We start from the raw sequence: 6,000 nt of genomic DNA on the forward strand, positions 1-6,000 counted from the left end.
TCTTTAGAATCTGTTCTTTATTCCCTCGCTCCCCTTGGACCTGTGTCACATTTTCACAAACCAGAACTGAAGCTGCAAGGACACATAAAGTTTAAAATCAGCTTTGCACATTGGGTTATTTTCAGAATCCAAGAAAGTCATTGTTTCCTTTGGACTATGGACACCTGTCAGAGACTGGTGGCAATGAACCACATTCAGCTGGATTCCAGACACCCCCCCCACCCTAGTGCTCAGAAAACTGTAAACGTGGGAATAGCCTGGTTTATTTTATTTTTTACTATTTTTATTTTTTTAAGTGCACGATGGAAGTGTGGAATAAATGCAGAGGAAGTAATCACACCACAGTCATATTTTAGGCATCCATAGGTGTTAATTTAGCTGCCTTGGGAGTACATTTTTTGTTCTACTTTTAGTGTAGATTTAAGCACTTTGAATAGCATGATTCAGGGATTGATGGGTAATATTTGATATTCTCACGATTTAAACATTTTTTCCTCTAATGCTTTGTCATATCTTTAAAAAAATGAAATAAATGGAGAAGCTGTCTATGGCTTTAGAAACATTCCTCCCAAGTATTCCTCTATCAGCTCCATGTGAGAACAAATGAAGGAAACTGTCATGTGTTCATGTGCTCTATGTTTAACAAAGTTTATGTTAGAACTCACAATAAAAAGAGAAAAAAATGTATTTTCCCTAATTCTTAGGTTTTATCCTTCTCTCTCTCTCTCTTTCTTTCCTTTTTTTTTCTTGGTGGGTGTTTTGGGAGATAAACATATTCTAGTTTTAAAAACATAGTCGGAAGTGTGACTATGTTAGCCAAGTTGAGGGAAAGAATGGTCTTGTGGACTTAGACATGTATGATGTTTGTTATTGCCTGTGTTTCGTCCATCATTGCTCAGGCTCCAAGAGACACATTATGGACTAAAAAGTTCATCTGGTTTTTTAATGTAACCTCTACTTGCTGCCTATGAGTGTCCTACCTTTTACACTGGTGCTCAAATCTTTGATTATTTAATTTCTAATCCATTCTTTAGGTTTCCTACAGGCAGAAAAGAAATTTGTATCTCATACAGCCAGCTGATTTAAATTTTGATTTTTCTATGAACTAAATCTAAGACTCAATAAATTAAGAGACCTGAACCTACTATATTTCTATAGCTAAACATCCAGTTGTTCAAAGAGTCAACAATTTTGAGTTTATTACTTTCTTTATAATTTATGATGGAGTTGAACTCTTATCAACTTAGTCTTAAATATCTAAACACTGTTTTCTTCTTTATTTCTTTATTATTCAGTATTTTATAACAAGAGAAAATATAACTGAAATCCAGTGCCTAAACTCTAAGTAAATTTGGTTTAGCCTTGAATAGTCATTAACTTTGACAGTTACAATTTGTGTAAATTAAGATTACTGTTTCTACAAAAACATTAACTCATACATTTGTAAATTATTTTCTGCTTCTGGAATCATACCCTAGTTCTTCTTTTTCTAAGAAGTATTTTTATCTTATGCTTAATTTCTTTCTTTTAAAAACCAACATCTAGTTTAAGTTTATATCATTAGTCCCAGAAGAAAGCTTATTGAAATTCAAAGGAGAATGTTGGTATTATAAAAGAGAAATGACTGAATGGAACTAAGGAAGTAAAAAGACATGAAAAAAGAAAATCCCTTACTGTATCTAACCTGCACTCACTTGGTCATTATTGACATTATTGTCATCGTTGGCTAAGAGAGGTGAAATATTAAATGGGGTAGAAATCCTACATACAGACACATATTCCTTATCCCTGAAGAATTTTTTAAATAATATATACAGTTATTTCACAGAATTGATGATGCAACTGGGTTCCCTGAAAGGAGAAGCTTGTCAATGGAAGCAGAGCTATTTCTTACCTTACCACGAACTGTTTCCACGTATTGTTCTGCGCAAATACAGTAACCAACAGTCAAATTTTGATTAGACTCAACAATACACTTTAAACTCGGTTCAGGGACCCCTTCCTTGAGTCTGTGTAAAGGATTAAAGGAAATTATGAAGTCCTTGAAATTCCAGACAAAGTTGTAAATGTATGCAAAATTATATTTTCCTGGATGTCAGAGTCAAAGGTATCCATCACCTATAAAAGCTATTAACATTTGGATTTAAAGCATATTCTCAGAAACTGGCACTCAGATCAACCATATATCTTGCAGGCACTCTTATGGCTACTATTCCTCACCTGTATTCATGAAAATTCACTAGATAGATATTATTTTAACAAACCAAGGCAGCCCCTCTTCCAATATGACCTGACCTATGGGAGACTTGGTTTGTAATGAGGAAAAAACATTGTATAATAACAAGTAATTCATGCTCAGATAAATGAGAACTGACTTACTATGATAGTTCACTCATTTCTTAATTTACTCAAAAGATAGTTTGGGGGGGTGTGAAATCATGTAATTTAGCATGATTCATTACTGCATTAAACATTTTTATGATTTGGGTTTAATCATGTTTCCTAGAACAAAACTAAGAAAAATTAATTCAGTACAGGAGTAGAAGAAACAACCATTTGACATGCTTTTTCCAAAGGGATCCAGTTTTGTTATCCCAAGATTTAGATATATTTGGTTTTCAGCAAATGAGCTTTTGCCAGGTTCAGGATATATGATATAACATCGGGGCAATATGAAAAACTTTGAGAATACACTGAAGTGAGGTGGTTATTTAAAGTTTTACTGTTTAATCATGATTGAAACAAGGTGAAAGTTTGTGCTATGTTGATAAGTTTAAGATACAAGGAGCTGTAAGACTTAAATCTGAGTAAAGAGAAGGATGATGATGAGTTCATCTTAATTCTAAACTTGTGTGTTTTGTCATCGTTAAACTTCAATCACATGCATAGAAAATGCCCAGACTAAAAAGAAGGAACTCAGCTCTATTCCTCCACTGAGTATTATTTCTTCCTTCTAGGGATAGAATGCAAAACATCTTTCCATTATAGACACATAAGATATATAAAAGAAATTTTTCCTTCTGCCTTTTAGTAAATATTCCTCTGAATAGTCTGTGAATTCACTGATAAACTCATGGTTCTGAATTGTTCATTAAAGTAAAGTAAGACCGTGTTGTTTTCCTACCATTCACTACCTTCATTGATTCATTCCCCAGGGTCCACAGCCTGAAAGTATTCTCTTTCTAATAAAGGCAATCACTCTCAGTCATCATAATGTATTCCCCCCACAACTAAATGAATAGAAACTGAAGAACTGCACATGAACTTGAGACTATTACATGTAATATTGGTGTTGTGTAAATTTCAATCTTCATAGTCCAGATAACCTTAAGTTTCAAAGGGCATGCTGGTCATTAAAAAAAAAGATTTAATGTAAAATGACATATTACATAGTGCATGAACATGTGGCAAAGTAAATTGGATTTATCCTTACTAGTCAATGAGAGACTAAATTTGGGGAGATCAAATGTGAGTGTTTTAGGTTAATTCTCAATTGGAATGAAGACATCTTTATGTTAAGATACATGGACAGTCGTCAGAATTCTTTGCAGCATATGCTCCTGGTACCTAGAATCCTTAGTGTGTTCTTTCCACCAAAGTGGTGGAGATGTGTTCATATAATCTGCTATTGAATTGTAAATCTTTTACATTTTTAGAGTTTGAGGGAACCCAAATAGGAAAGTGAATTGAGTCACTTTCCTCTACTGGTGTTCAAGTCAAATTTTAAACTCACACACTCTCAGATATGTTCAACAGTCAGTAAAAAAGTGCATTTTACATAGTGTTTCCCTTTAGTTTTGCCTACTCTCTGATTTTGTACAAATCTAGAATGTATGTAACTCATGTGTAGGTGATGGAGGCGCTCCTTTTTTTCTTAGAATACTTACAATTATATATTTGGTTTTGCTTTGACTAGCAATAGGAAAATAGACAAATACAAGTGTAAAAATGAGAAATTTTAAACTTGAATTATAATTTGTGTTTTATAGTCGTTTCATAAGTCTGTTGCTCTCTATGAGTATGCTCTCTATATATCCTGTAAAAATAAATTTATATGTTACATAGAAATTCAGAAATTAAATTATTTATTAAGCTACAAATGTTTCTTCTGGTTTCTACCTGATCATAGATAAAAATAAATTAATAATGTGTTGTTGGAACATATGTAAGTACCTGCGTTAATTTGATAACTTGTTATACTTTTCTTTCTCTATGTCTGTATAAGCTTATAACTCTTAGACTTAATTCTTATTTTAAGTGTAAAGAAAGGGACTTAAGAAATGTCCAACTGTCTGGACAAAAAGAAAAACTTTGGTAAAAGGACAAGTCCAATTACAAAACCTTTTTCCTTCAGTACTGGATTATGGAGAGGTTTCTATTACAAACTTGATCACTTAAAAGTTGTTATCACATTGATGAGCCTTTCAAGATTAAATCTGAATTTTCTGTCTTCTATTTCATAAAATTCTTTGAGAAATGGAAATGAAAGGCATTATAACATGATTCCTCTTTGCTGTTTCTCTTTCTTACTTCTTGCTCCCTGGGTATTTTATTCCTTTCTTTTTAAGATACTACTCACATAATGACCTTAAAATAAAGTCCCCTCAGGTAATATTTTAAAGTGACCAAGATCTTTAATCATCTTATTTTTCTACTCTGTTTGTACCTATTGGCAGTGCACAGTCATTTCTAAAGGGAAATGTTTCTGGCCTTACTTTTCATTTCATGTTAAAGATAAACTTATTATCTATTTATTTGTGGGGAGGGGGATGGTGGTAAATCACTCCATCACAAGTATAACAAACAAGTCAAAAACCATAAGCCTCTTAGAATGAATGGACTGTGTAGGCAAAATTCATACCTTAGGCCGCCTTATAAGAAACCCTTATTGAAGATGAAGCAGAGTTAAATCATTATAAAAATGGAAAACAATGTTTTAAAAACCTGTAAGATTATTTTAGGTTGGATTTTAAAGTAATTAATATACCTAAAATTTCATAAAGTCATTTCTATCTCAGTAGTGTTTTTCAATAAAAAAAAATTACTTCTACTGAATATGGAAAATGTTGTATGGATTATGACTCAATAAATAATTTCCATACTGTATTTAAATTGTGACTCATAGGATCCAATCCATTAATAAAAACATCAAGAGAGAATTCTCTATTTGAAAAATATTTGGGACTATTTGGGCACCTCCCATACACATAAATTCTCAGGAACTTTCAATTACACTCATATTATTGACAGGTTGTTAAAAGATTGATACTCATGAAACATCTTAATTATGTCTAAAAGTTTCCTAATTGATACTATATCAAAACTTACTGGAAAATTAAAAACAGAAAATGAGGCAACTATTCAGGGAATTAAAATAGCGGTAACCCAATCAGTAACTGCTGTCATATTTTTAGCATTTATGTATGGTCTATAAGAGTAATTCAAACAAATTCTTTGATTAGTTTTCAGTTACTGTTTAATGCCCAGTGATACTTATGTGAGTGGAAAGGGTGAGGTAAAGTTATGAAGGACACAGTACATCAAAATTTGACCAATAGTTTAGCCAATTGTTTTTCCAAATTAAGGATTTTTATCGCAGTGATATGTTAATTGGTTTTTGATGGTACACAGAGCAGTTTACTTAAATAGTTATGTATTTGGTTTTAAATGTGTTAGGGTTTTAAAAAACCCTAAGTAGCACATCAAACTTGACTTTACAGACTTACATGGCAGAAAGATATATACTTACCTGACTTAAATTAAAGCATAGGTAAATAGTAGTTTAGGAAAGGTGATATATGGCAAAAGTCATCAAGATAATTCAAGAATGAGTGCATTATGGAAATACTGCTAAGACAGTCAAATTTCTAATGTGTATGGAGAAAAAAATAATAAAAGGCACAACATCTGCAAAAATAGAATGCAGAACAATCTACCAAAAGTCTACATAAATGACAAACAGAACTACAAGATTATGAAAATCAATACCTGGTTTAAATT

Source organism: Saccopteryx leptura, chromosome X (genome assembly GCF_036850995.1).
Source record: "Saccopteryx leptura isolate mSacLep1 chromosome X, mSacLep1_pri_phased_curated, whole genome shotgun sequence".
Lineage (NCBI taxonomy): Eukaryota > Metazoa > Chordata > Mammalia > Chiroptera > Emballonuridae > Saccopteryx > Saccopteryx leptura.